General features: G+C 39.5%; 1 pseudogene; it reads right to left on the bottom strand.

Moving 5' to 3' along the window:
- Positions 1-15025, bottom strand: part of LOC121946788 — a 45750-nt pseudogene that overhangs the window by 28703 nt on the left and 2022 nt on the right.

Here is a 15025-nt window from a genome sequence, read left to right as displayed (position 1 = left end):
TTTACGATGTCCTGATAATCTCTGCTCAGTCCTTCGAGGCTATACACACCAAAACACGGAGGAAATGTGATTCAGGTGTAATGAATGTTAAAGAAAACGTAGACTCGAGCAGCTTTGGCAGCTATGACACTTCATCCCAAACTGAGAAAACAGAGCCTTTCTACCACCTTAAAAGGAAAGGGATTTTATTTTTTACTTGTGTGGAGGGAGCATGATAAATTAAGACTTTTTTAGCTTTCTGCACACTTCAGTGGGAGGATCTTGTGAAGGCACAACTTCCCTTGGATTAACCCTGAGTGTGTGAAATTACATCATGGGACCAGGGATCTTGTTATTGTATCTGACATCATTCACTGAAAATGTGAATAGGAAATGCTGTGGGACACGAAGGCTCAGAGTTCTAAACAAGACAAAATGTCCACACTGACTGGACAAAATCATTACGATGATCTGCTCTTTCCATTTAATGAGCTGGTCAGGTGAAAGTCAAAGAGCCTGAGCAGGTTAAAGAGAGTCTGTAACATCGACGTCATCAGCTTTGGGCTTCCCGGAATGTTTTTTGTCTAACCCTCATCTTTTTGACAGAGGAAAAAAATCTGTGATCATCATAAAATGCAAATACTTCAATTCCCGACCATTATAATTCTTGCTGCTGCAGCTGGCTGTATGTGTGCATGGATGTAGAGAAACTGGGGGAGTGGGTGATGCTGGATAAAGTCTTCTTGTATACAAGCTGTGACAGTCTTTAGGCAGCCTACACGGATGTATATTGTGTGCAATGCTGCTCACGTTTCTAATGTATGTAAACCAACCCTGTAGGAACATTGATTACATAACCTTTAAAACAAGCCCAACTTAACCTTCATAGGTGTGCTCCAGCACTTATGGCTATCAGGCTTACACAGCAGCACTGACTAACAACATGACATCAGAAAGGTAAGGTATAAACAGTTGTCCCACTCATCGTTTTGCCCTGATGTTTATTGAGTAAAGTAGATAAGCAAAGCCTAAATTGGCCTACATGTCTATGGTGCAATAACAGCACAATTTATAATATACCATTTTTTGGAAGTATCTGTACTACTTGAGTTTTTATATTTCTGTCACTTTCACTAGATTTCCTAAATAAAATGTAGACATTTCCCCTTAGCATCTTAGTTACGTACTACAAAAAAAGGGAAGGAGCTGAAGAAGGGAGGCAAGGACAGACGGACAAAGGAAGGGATGGGTGTAAAGGAAAAACTGGATTTTGCTCTTTAAATAATTTAAGATGCAAAAAAGACCTCGTTTGGTGTAATGCATGGTACATTTTGAAGATGGCTTATTTAACAAGGAAAAAAAAAACTCTCAAAAATCTGACTGTTTCCCTTTTTATGACCATTAATTTGTACTTTTACTTTCAATAGTTAAGTACATTTATACGATACTTAAGTACGGTGACTATCAAACTGTTTAAGACTTTTACTCAGGTCATTTTCTGTTAAGGTCTGTACTTTTACTCAGGTGCTTCATCCATCACTGGTTAAAGGACATTGGATACCTGGAGAGTTGGTAACACAATTTCGAGAAAAGAAAACTCAGCTAACTTGGGTACACTTACATTTGTTTGAATGTGAATTATTTTATACCTCTTAAACAAATACATTTGAAAAATTTAAACATGAAATAATCAAAACACCGGATGTTCTCTAAATTATGGTACAAATAACTCAAATTGGCACATATTACAGCAATAAAATGAAAATGGAAAAACAGAGTAAAGTAGTCAAAGTAGCATATAAAAACATAGGTAACAAAGGTTTGAGAATTCTCACCTGCACTGCAGATGTCCAATTTGTTCAAAGTAAATGTCTTAACCTTACTTTTGCAAGTTAAATTTAAAAGGTTATGGAATATTGAGCAGTAAAACTCAATGAAATTTAGTTGCTTTTATTTCAGGTAAAACAGCAGCCTGTTGTCCTTAAGCCCCAGATGGTCTGGACTTTATCCCCAGACCTCATGGTCTCCTAAATAAGTCCTGCTCTTTTATGTCTCTGACAATAGATACATGGGTTGTTTACAGTAGTGTGCATTTCAATAGAAGGAAGGTGGCCATTCACAGAATAGTGAAGATGTTTTTAAATTACTGCTTCAATCCAGTGATGCATTCTCACCTCAGCTGGACATATGTTGTGACTGCTTTAACTGTGTAATTGTAACTGGGATAGAGAGATAACAAGACAGTTAGCTAGTGTGACGGTGACCTTTGACAGACAGCCATTCACCTTCCTGTCACCAACACTGGAAGAGGGTGTACTACACTCAACGGGATCCAGAGTAAAACTGTCCTTAAAAGCCTGGAGGCTTGCATGCCACACAGATCAACATTTAACACCGCTAATGGATTCCTAATATATATCTGTTGGCTGTCCGCCATGGCAGTTCAGCCTTAAATCCCTATGTTTACTTTTGCAGAGAGCCAAGTTGTTAGTAAACCATGAGCTGTTATTAGAAGCCTGCACTTCCTCATCCTCAGCTTGTACAGCTATTATTAGCCCAGCTATTATTTGCCTTAACATCTGCAGTATTTAAGAACAATATACCGCTTATCGCTAATTCTAATTGCTCCTACCCATGGTGGTGGAAGTTATCCAGGTTTGTATCATTGCCTCTGGTTGTAATACAATAACTGGATGAGTCACAAGCTCTCTCCCTGTCTGAGGGGGGTGTGTGTTGGGAGTAAAGGAGGGGGATCTATTATTTGAGCCAGCGCATTGTTTGGCACCCACAGCACCTGATGATGAGTTCTCACCATTTGACAGCAGCCAAGTGAGCCGCTCTGATCCGTGCAGCTCACACAGGCAGACACAGATCACACACTCCACTTCGCATGGTCTGTGTGTGTCTGTGTCTGTGTGTGTGTGTGTGTGTGTGTGTGTGTGTGTGTGTGTGTGTGTGTGTGTATTAAACGTGTGTTCACTAGACACCAGATTCTCTAAATATAAATAGGGATTGGTATCAAGCTTCAATACTTATTGAATACTGACCAAAGTCTGTCTGCAGACTCACGTACTGAAGAGTGTCAAGTTTTAAATGTTGGAATCAAATGCAAGTGATTCTTTGTCCTGTCTACTTATAGTTTGATAACATTTGTCCTGAGTCCAACCAGGAAATCAGAAAACAAAATTTAAATTATTTTGTTTTCAAGCCAGGGAAGGCAGTTTTATTTCTGGAAAAAAATCCCACCATAAACTCTGAGCATGTTATAATTCAAGTGGTCTGAGAGAAAACTAGACTTCTGCACCTCCTCTTGGTTTTGTTTTCAGGCTTTTAGAAAATCTAGTAAATGACAGGACTTTGGCCAATCACAGGTCATTTCAGAGAGAGGGCATTCTCATTGGCTGTTAAAATCCAGATGTACGCCCATTCATTAAACACCTGATGGCGGAGAGTCCTGCAGAGCAAGTTGCAGTTCCAGTATGGTCAACAACTGCTGACACTGCAAAGCAACCCAAAAAAGGTAGACGGACTTATCAAAAAGAGACTCTGACATTAAATGGAAAAAACTTGTGATAAATGGCAAAGTGTGTCAGACACAGAGAGAAAACGTTGTCAATAGTTTAACCCTCTGATAACTGGAGCCAAAGGCTCACGGCTGCAACTTCAGGTTTATATTGAAATATGTTGCAACAGTCCCCAGTCTCCCCTACTGACACTCAGTTATGGACACATATATCGATTTTTAAAAAAAAGGCATGCAGCCCTAAAATTAAGCCATCGTAAACTCTAATGCAGTTACCACAAATAGAAAAATATCTTGTAAATCTAGTGATACTACTTACATAGAACCAACAAGGCACATTTACTCTTAGTTTCAATAGCACTTAGAGAGCAGAGGGTGTTAGCCGGCAGTACACGTGAGAATCAGACACAGCCCTTGTCATACTTTCCAAGCAAACATCATAAATAATTGCATAAAGGTTAAGGTAGCCTGTGTGGCTGCTTTCAAGTTTTTCTTAGGTAACACCAATGTTCTGGCCTACATGCATTATACACGCCTCGGTCATGCTTGTGACATTTCATTGATTGGTATCTTTTTCGCCGGTGTTAAGCGGAGGGATCAGTATGTTTCCACTAGTCCCACATTCGTTGACCCCAAAACAATCTGCCAAAGGAACAGGTTTTTCCTCTAGTGCCGGATAAGCACACAATAACAAAAGCACAGACAAGATGTACCTTCAGCACTTCACTCTTTTCTTGACCTGGCTGTCAATAGCTCATTCTTCAGAGGACAATTTAGGATTTGCTTCTAAAAATATATCCTGCAGCACACTAAAGAACAACTTTAGTTTGGTTCCTTGATAATCCATGTATGACATCTTGCACACAGGCTGGCTATACATTCTTAGAACTAAACAATAGCATCATAAATCACATAATCCCCCTTAAGATATGTAGGCACAGAGATGCACAGCTGTTCATACTTAACTTATGGATATACATATAACAAAGCAAAACTGTCTCTTCCCACAAGAGAGAGTGACATAAGAAAAACACGAGGGACATGTGGTGTCTCACAGGGAAGCACTCAGAGGGCCAAATGAATCTGTTTTGGACCATGTGATGTGTGTGCATGTGTCCACTGGCTCGTACATGTCTGACTTCCAGCCACAGTCTGAGTGCTCGGCGCCACGAGATAAAACCATAACTCAGGTGACGGGATAAAAGTAGACCAATGCAAAGGGGGCATTTTCCACAGAGGTTTGGGTGAATCTCTACTCCCTGGCCAACATGACGGTGGAGATGCAAAAATAACCGTTTTAAGTTTTCCTTCCTCTTGACATCTATTGCATTACTACACAAACAACAATTTAACCCTTTGAAACCTGGTTTGTTTTCTTTCAAAAATATTGGGAGCAGGCAATTTGCAAATTAACAAGACATAGTCAAAAAAAAGTGGAATAGTTTAAAGAAAATTAACTTAAAATAAGCAAAAAAAATTAAGTAAAAATAAAACAACCAACAAGAAAATCACCCCCAAAATGTCAATATTAGTATAGTAATATTAATAAGTAAAGCAGTGAAAATACTCTAAATATAGCATCCACTTAGACTGACATTGATTTTTTTATAGCCCAACTTCAAAAATCCCATTCAAAATTAAAATGATTGTAATTATAAACATTTTTTCAGGACCTTTTTCTCTAGTTTCTTTTTATATTTTACTAACTTTATTTTTTTTTTCCAAAATAATTTTGAGGCCATTTTCTTGCCTTTTTTCATGTTTTTTTTTCCGAAAAGGAATTCCAATTTGCTCCGGTTTTAAAGGGTTAAATAGCTTGTGAAAGGCATTTGGACAACACAAAAGAAAACTGACGCCAATCCAGATTTCAAATCCCTCATAGTGGTAGCGTCTCACTGAGCTGAGGAGTAGGTTAATTAACAGGTAGACTTAGTTGCTTAAGTTTGCAGTAATTATGGTCTCTTGATGGTCTTTTTTTAAAGTATTTATTGTTTTATGGTTCGGCTATTTATTGTGAAATATGTGTAATATTCTGCCTTCAATTTTGTGTCCAAGTCATGTGATACCATGCTGTTCACTGTATACTGTTTGTTCTGTGGTTAATGTGTTTTTCATGTATTGTTATGAATACAGTGTCTTTCAGCTGTGTCTAGCACTTCTTTGCCCTAGGCAAATTTCCTTCGGGGCAATAAAGCTTATCTTATCTAATCTAATTACAAGAAAACCTAGGGTTGTAAAAAGTCATATGCTTATAATCTGCGGATTGTCCATTAGGATTATTGCATTTTTACACTAGAGGTTACAAAAAAAAAGTGATTGGTACATAAACTGCTGGTTCTGTGTCTCTGTGGTGCATTTATGAGCTTGACAGGCAATTCAGCGTAATAATGTTCAGTGTTGCTAACGAGCAGAAATGTCAGAAAACCTGATACGGCAACAAACACTGAGGTGGGTTGACTGGGTAGATGGGTAGGTTAAAGTGGGTATTCTCTACTACAGCAGTTCCTAACTGGTCAAGTCACAAGGTCCAGATTAATCCTTAGTCATTAATACAAAGTCCATATATTGTAAATTATCGCATATTCAATTTTATTTCACAAAATGCAAACATGTTGCAAGAATAAACAGAAAAGGCACATCAAAAGATAAATTAACAGATCTGTGCCGGAAATTCACTTTCTTCAAAATAAAGTGGTTTTTTGGGGTACTTTGGCACATTCACGAGTCACTTGCAGTCAATTCACAATGGACCCATGACCTACTTTTGGATCGCAACCCATCAATTGGAAACCACTGCTCTACTATATATTTCGATTACTTTTTGGCTAATAGGGCAGTATATTGTGAGGTGGAAGCGAGGTGGCTATGTCCCATATACACGTGTATACCCTGCACTACACCACTAGATTAAAGGACTGTGTGATATAAGGAAAATATGTGATAACATTCTTTAACATTGCCATAACGTTATTACTTGAGATAAATAAGCAGGGATACAAGTGTATTCAGGTGTCACGGTTGCTTTTGTCATGTTGTCTTTACTGTTATCAAAATATTGCTATATGGCTGATATGCTATTGGTTTTAGGACACAGGTTCCTCTCTAGCATCCACATTTTTGTCTGCACTTTTTTTTTCAAACTTTTTTCCTTAAACAATGCAGTCTACAAAACGTCACTCGCTCGCCATATTCTGATCAGACAACATCTGACCGGCCAGAAAGTTGACAGCATGGTGCATCTCAGACAAAATAGCACCCACAGTCAGAATGTTATTTAAGATACTGTTACTAAATTTAAAGTGCAATATCACAGTTCTTATGTTTTTTATATATTTATCGCACAAGTTAAAAACACAATGACATTAACAAATAAAAAAGATATATTGTGCAGGTCTAACTGACTGCATAACCTGTTGCTCTAAACTACTCTAACTCTAAAAATTCTGGTTTTGTAAAGAAACTACTTTATGAAATAATTCTAAATTAAGACCTGCAACTTTTAGGTCATTTTGAAAAACACAATATCTGTGTTTTGACTTACAGTCAGTATTGCACATCATATTAAACTCCTTAACAATGATACAAAAGCGAAGGAATTTGGGGACATTGCCGATGATAAAAGAACTGATAGTAAAATAACAATAAAACTCTTATCCACAGTCTGTATTGTATTTGAATGTAAATGCCTGCATAATGCTTTCCCTGTAGCTCTACTGTCATGGCATGTTTATAAAGAATAGTGTTTTCTAAGGGTAGAACAATAATTATTACAACATTTCTAGGTCTTCAGAAACAAATTTTTCTGAAATAATTTTGAAGAAATTGTTTCAAGAAGAGCTGCCAAAGAAAGGACAGCAAGCAGCTAAAGAAAAGGTTTGTGTTGATTTTTCTCTGTGAGGGAGAACACTTGTCAGTAATTTCTTGCCAAGCCTACATGAAATGACGGTTGTCTGAAACAAGCAAAAACTGTGAGCCAACTTCATGTGAATATTTTACTTTTAGGGGAAACATCGCCTACTCAATCTGAGAGGAAAATGTGAGCACGGCAGAAATGAAAGATTCTGGCTAACAATGTTCACTATCTTTCCACCAATAGTTTGTATTCTCAGAGGTGGCTGAGGACATGAGGGTCAGGACTCCGTTGACGCTCTACTCACAGCTATCTGAGTCAAAATCTTCCGTTCGCCACCTGTAAGAATGAATGAGTTCCTCTGAAGCCTGTTCCTGTATGACAGTGGAGGCACTTCAAGCGAACAGCAAAAGTGTAACTCGCTCCTTCCTGAGAGCAGTTATACCTTCATCTCTTTGTAGTTGTCAGAGAAGGCCCTTCAGAGCCGAGCAGGGAAACGTGGAGATCTATGGAAAGAATCCCCAGGAGTAGTGTGAGCTCAATCTCAGCCCATTGAGAAATAAAAGGCCACTCCAACTGAGGGGATTTTGTGAGAATGGAATTATGACTCGGAGAAAAGTGGAAAGAGACTGGCAGCTCTTTTACAGCCGGGTGCGTCAGCACGGCATTACTTCACACTTTTCATCTGTGGCCATCCTCTTGTCACCACTGTAACCCCCCCCCCAACAAACGCCTCCTCAGCTTCATCGTGGAGGTCCTTCACAAAGACCCCTTTTGTGCGTGCCGTCAGCGGTCTAACATCTTCTCAGCTCTGATCCTGCATGAACATCTCCGCAGGGAAAATACAAATAAGTGAAAAACAAGAGATGACTGGAGGATGATGAGGTCCCAGAAGAAGAAACCAGCTTTCCCAGATTAGAGAGTCTGGCCATGTGACGCCAGGAGCCACAGAGTTTGTGTGAGCTGATGTGTGTGATAGAGAGGGTGTGACAAACTGAATGGAGTCCTTCTGTATTCATAAAACTGCGAGGAGCTTGAAGCCAGACTACGAGACACCTGTTGAGACTGAGAGCCGACTAACACACTGTGCTGCACTTTTCTCAAGGGTGAAAACGATAAAATTCCTCTTCATTTCAAAACATTTATGTACAGATATGTGCACTATGGCCGATAACGACACTATACAACCACAAGCAATCCTGACGTCCTTTCCTAAATCTCTATTTAAAGCCTGTGAGCCCCAGGAGAGAGAGGCACAGTGCGAGGCCCACGTCCTGCCATTGATTGTTTGGAAAGCTGGAACGCACCAACCAGGGCTGGAGTGCACCGAGGCAGCAGACCAATGTGCCTGCAGTCACCCTGACTAGTCCGGGGCATGGGTACTTAACGCACAAGCTCACTAGACCAGTAGAGTTATGTCAATATTGCCTTATTCAGAGTGGCTCCACATTCATCTGGTTGCTTAATAGTGACGGTTGAGAGAGAAAACCAATCACATGATGTCTCTGGGGAGTTACAGAGTTCAACCCATGTGTGTTTTTGGAGCTATTTTATGGAATTGTCCTCAAACATGACCACTTCAAACAGGGAAAAAATCATGTAGTTAAGTTTGTGGCATGATTCATTGACTCTTGTCATGGTGAAAAAAGTGCTCTGAAATAGCATAGGCCATTATGGGACACTCCACTGAAAACTGTACACACTGTATTCTTCAACTAAACCAGTGTCGTAATCAAGACCAAATCAAGACCAAGACCAGTGTGAGTTCCACACTGCATGCATGCTTAAAATAAAATATGGAACATGCAAACCATAGGCACACCCATAGGCAGGTCCACATTCCCATAAAACACCCACAGAAAACAAATGAGGATTCCTCTTCATGCGTCTCTTTGCATGCACGCTGTATAGTATATGGGTGTAGCACGCTGTTTATATGGGTGTATGTATAGGTGTGAGAAATGTCTTAATTAAATGATCAAAAGTTAGTTCAGAAATTAATTTCATATGGGAAATGTCTTTTGTTTTCCAAGAGCACAAAAATACAAACAAATACTAAGGAGCTAAAATCAACTTGACCATCTTAATTCAAGACTTCATTTTTGGACTGGCAATTCAGTGATATCCCCAGAGTTGTGGTCTTGACCAGTCTTGAAATAAAATCCAAAGTCCTCTTTGTTTGAGCGTGAGGCAAGACCGAGTAAAAATGCGTTCAAATCCAAGACCAAGACAGAGACCTTCAAAAGGTGCTCTCTTAGATTTTTCAGCTCTTACTGGCAGGTTTACCTTTGGCACCAATTAAATGGCAGGAAAATCATGGGATACACACGGTGAACAACACTTTTCTGTAGTCATAGTTTTCACAGAAAAAAGGTAACTAAAAACACGATCAATGGCTTTGTTATATCTGAGTGTTTCAGTGAGCTGTGACTGTGAACAGGGATGCACAACACTGGGACACTGAAACGTAAGCAGCTAAATGGAATTCAGCCACCAATAATTTGATTGTTTAGACCTGTGTTCAAATGTCTTCTTGTAAATTGCCGATATATCAATGAACATGACTGGACAACAATTAAAACTACATCTTAAATGTCTGGTGCTTAGTTGATTATTCATTACTAAATAAACAAATAATTTTGATATTAACTTTGATTTTTATGAACTTCGCACAAATATGATAGAAAATGGGGATTGGAAATTGACTCAAACTATTTCAGATGTTTGACTGTTGTTAGCATGTGGCATGAGTATAGACACTCCCTTCAGTAATCAGCTGATTGAGGGAGCTAGTTTCTTCTGAGCTGAATAAGCTTAAGGGCGGAGCTGTCATTAAGTCAGCGTTCTTTTGGTTTGCAGAAACTCCTTTTTGACCGCTGAGTAACTATGACTTTAAGTTGTTTTCTTTCTGTCTTTTATTGTTCTATGTTGAAACCGTACTTTGTACATAATCTGGTCAGACCGCTTCATTTGTTTGTGGAAAACAAGATGAAGTATGGATGAGGAAGGAAAATAAATACGACAAAAAAAAAGAAATCTTTGGATATTTGAGCTTGTCATTCCAAACACATTACAAAGGACAATTAAGTATATGTTTGAAACTTGCTCTAATATTGGATCAAGACAGAAATCAACAATCAAATCAACAACAATTTTAAAAAAAATGTTGAAGCAATCTTTCAAGGACAGATGCCACACATTTGCTGCTTCCAATTCTAAAATATCATTGTTTTTCTTCTTTTCTGTTTGATATTTATCCTTGCAACTTTAATGATTGGGGGTTTTCATCAAAAACAAAAACAAAAACAATTGGAAACTTGTGATGTGAATTATTTACTCTTTTACAACTTCCTAATCAAATAATTGTAAATATAGCCAAAACATTAATTGCTGATGAAAATTATGGTAAGTTGCTGTCCTAAAACAAGGTTATCATTACTTCAGTTCTGCATATTCGTGAATAGTTTTTGAATCCCTAAATGCAATTTAATGACCCAATCTAATACAGTGCATATCTCATTACCATTAAACATTAAAAGGAAATCAGCAAGAATCTGGCAGGACATGAAAAAATTAACAGACAAAACAAAGGAAGTAATAATTCCAATGTGTTGGAAACTGAAGTCATTAGAAATGTCTAATTCGTTTTTTGTTTTTTTTTTCCACAGGCTCCGATACGAAGACATAGTCATCCTGTTTTCCATCGAATTCATTGCACAATCCGAGTATCCCACCCCACCCTGTTTCATTTTACTACAATAGCCTCCTTGTTTTGGGGAATTGTGGCCTGAATGGCACCATGCTACATTATCATGATATTCCTCCACGATGCAGCTAAACGGGCTCATTCAACCCAGATGACCTTCCACAAACCCCAACAGAGTTGCCAATAGCTGCCCTACAGCACAAAACATAGGCTCATTAAAAATCTCATTTGAAAAACTGCTGAGATCTACAGCACCATCTACTTTTAGTACGGCACCTTTGACATGGAAAAGTGGTGGAAGAGTCTGTACAATGTTTGTCCTATATTGATGGGGAGAGAAAGTAGGGCGTTTCCACTTGTGAATACAGTAACAACATTGTGCTCAATTGTATGGTGATAATTGTGGGCCCTGGCTAGCGCAAGTCTGAGACATGCCTTGTTTTCTCATGAATATAAATGTTCCCTCTCATCTTCAGAGATGGCTGTTTATTTAGCAGCAACTACAGTCCACAAAGACATATCCGGAATACATGTTTTTACAACTATTTTTGGTTTGACTCACTTTTCTTTTTAAAGTCTAACTAAAACAATTCCTTACATGTTAAAATGTAGAGTAAATGTGTTACTGCCCACTGTTATTGTTCTTCCTGCCCATGCTAGCAGTGCAGACACTTCATGTGACTTCAGTGTGATGGGGAACAAAATTCACAGTCCTTGTTTTGTTCAAAAAATGCACTGTGTTCAGCCAAAACTGATAAGAGGCTTGAGCAGTCAGTGTCTTAAAGTTGGGTCAAAATTCCCTTCACGATTTTACACAAAACAAGCCTTGACTTTGGAATATTCCCATTTGCTGACTGCTGAGGCCACGCATCAACTTTGACTGAACTTTGCATGCAATGTTTACATTTCAGTGTGAATATTTTGTTGAGCCAGACTTCACAAAATGTGACTGCCAATTATGGTTCTTAGAAAGAAAAAAATCGGAAAATTGCAATCTTTCTATCTCTACATTCTATCGTCGATAGAATTATTTAATGTGAGGTGACCATCTCTTTAACGTCTGTGGTTGTATCAGAGCATTGGAGGCAATTTTGTATATCAATAAGCAGGAATGTCTGCTCTGTATCTTAATTTGTCAAATGTTTAATATACCACAATAATCTAAATTAATGTATTATTTCATCTGTAAACAATTTCTCAACTGAATTTCTGAAATGTACAATATCAGCATCAGGGCTTTTACTCATCATTATTTTCATCATTCATTCATGTGTCATTTTTGTTTGTTTTTCTTCATCTATAAAATGTCAGAAATTTGGAAAAAGTCACACCACAATTTCCAAGAGCGAAAAGTGACGTCCCCAAATTTCTTGTTTTCTGCAACCATCCCAAACAGTTAACGATTAACAATAATATGAAACCAAAAAACAAAAAATGAAACACAACAAGAAATAATCACATTTTAACTACCTGCAAATGTTTGCTTTAAATGTGACATAAACCATAAACTGGTGACCGAAATATTAGCAAATTACTCATGACGGTTCTAATCACCGTACAGATCTTAACATCACTATACGACATTAAATGTACAGTGATAGAATATTACACACATTGCCCACAGCTAACAAGTGAATATCTTCCTGCATTATTAGGGTTCCTGCAGATCAAGGCATGTTAGATTAGACTTTCTAAGACTTTTTGAATGCCACTCGGAATAAAATTTAAGACCACTTCTACAATAACCGAAAAACAAAACAAAACAAACAAAAATGAAAAAAATGGGGGGGCTATGGACAATTTTACCCAACTGTTTATTGTAACTTAAAACATGTTTTCTGTCTTTTGTTACCCCGATCTGCCTGATGTTAATGCACCAGGCATCTGGTAAATTATTATTCAACATATATAGAGATATATGCTTCCAATTATTTGGAAATTAAAAAAAAAAAATGTCAGAAAAAAAAAGATAAATAGAATTTTATTTTCCATATGCCAAACATTTTCAGGACTTTTAAAATTTGATTAAAGACATTTTTTGATTGAAGACTTTTTATAGTAACTGCCGGGACCTTGATTATTTGTTCAGACCTGCGCTATCGTTGTTTGTTTTTTCTGCTGTCACTTACCTGTTTGAAAACGAACTTGTACTCCTGGTTGAGCTGCCAGGCCGTCACTAGGTGTATGGTGGACAGCACAGCTCCGCTGACCACAGCCGCTCTCATTCTCACCGGCAGCAGCGTGTAGATAATGTAGATGAAGAAGACAGTCCACCAGATGCCCTCTGAGGCACTGGGGGGGTACACCATCAGCACCCCAAAAACCTGCACTACAATCAGCACCCCGATCACCAGGTAGCTCACAATCCACATGTAGTCCTGGTGGAAGCCGTTGCGGTTGCACACCACCATCATGGCAAGGAAGAGAGCCATGGCCACACAGAGTACTGAGACGTAGGCCTCCCGGGGTTTCGTGTTGATGCAGTGGAAAGCCAGCATGACCGCACACACCACCACCAGCACCCCCATCAGCATGGTCAGAGAGCTCTGGTTGAGCCTGAAGAAGTAGCGCTGGTACAGACGCTCCAGCTTGGCAGACTGAAATTTCTTAGATTGGAAAACCCACACAACACGCATCCAGCAGTCTGCTGCAGTCATCGCCTTGCAGCCACCTTCTGCTACTTCCCCCGATTCCTCATCCTTCCTGCCCTTCAGCTCGCCATCTTCAAAGCCCAGGTCCACAGCCTTTAGACCCAAATCACCACCACCCATCCTCTTCCCATAGTGGTCCTCCTGCCAGCCACAGCGCAGGCCAAAGCTGCCTCCACTGGTGCCTGCTCCACAGTGGTAATGCTGGGGGGCTGCATTAGGGAGCTCCAGGTCCTCAGGGTCTCTCAAGCAGCTCATGTAGTGCGGGTTGCACAGCGACGAGCTGTCCTTCCTCTTTTTGCCATTGCGTTCTCCCCATGCTGTCTTTCGTTCATCCACTCTGCCTACAAAGAGGCCTCTGGCCCACGACATCCTAAAAAGAGAGCATACGGACAGAAAACCTCACTTTAAAACAGTACTGTTAATCTGGACATCCTGCCTGCAAAATGTCAGTTTAAGAGATAATGGCACTGAAATGAGGATCCTCTCACCTGTGTGGGCTTTATTTTGTGTAGCAGCGCTCTTTGGCCAGGCCACTAGTTTATACCAGCGACCAAACACCATGAGCTCACGCTGGCCTGCGGCATTAGAGGAGCGTCTGTGTTTGGGCCGTCCTTCTTTGTAGAAACAGTCAGTGTGTCAGCCCTATACACTTCCAAGTGCCTTTATATACCACCTGGAAAAACACACAAGCAATACACATGATGTTGTTGAGCTAACACTGCCTCAGGAAAAATTACCCGAGGGTCAAGATCATTATGGATACATAAACATTGCGGAAAACACACATTTGCATGGCATCTGTTGATCTGTGTTAGTTTCTGTGTTTGTGTGCATGTCTTTGGGTATGATTCTCTGGCAGAAAGCATGACTTGACAATCAATAGTGGAGACAGGAAATAAAATCTAGAAAATGACTTGTCCATTTCACTCTCCCCCACCAGCCTGGGGTGGGACAGCATTTCCATGGAAATGATTCTCTGTTTTGTTTGCAAAACACTGAATTGTGACAACAGAATCTCCAATTATTGCCTCATGCAGGGCCATTGGTCAATTTTGTCATCAAACCGTAAAGTTAAACACAGTCCAATTTCAACAAACTTTCCAATGATTGCTGGACTTTGAACATTTACCGTAGGGGGGCTTTTGGAGGAGACACACAACTCTTCTTGGGTGGATAGCTCTCTGCTCTGCTCTATCACTGTGATCTGCCCCTGACATCTTGAGTGGGCAGGGATGGGTGTGCTCTATTTGACAACAAAGGCCTACTGAGTGGGCACCATCAGAGATCAAGAGCTCTCCAGTCTGGATTAAATTGTC

The sequence above is a fragment of the Plectropomus leopardus genome, chromosome 8, assembly GCF_008729295.1.
Source record: "Plectropomus leopardus isolate mb chromosome 8, YSFRI_Pleo_2.0, whole genome shotgun sequence".
Classification (NCBI taxonomy): Eukaryota; Metazoa; Chordata; class Actinopteri; order Perciformes; family Serranidae; genus Plectropomus; species Plectropomus leopardus.
This window is presented reverse-complemented; position numbering and strand designations above follow the sequence as displayed.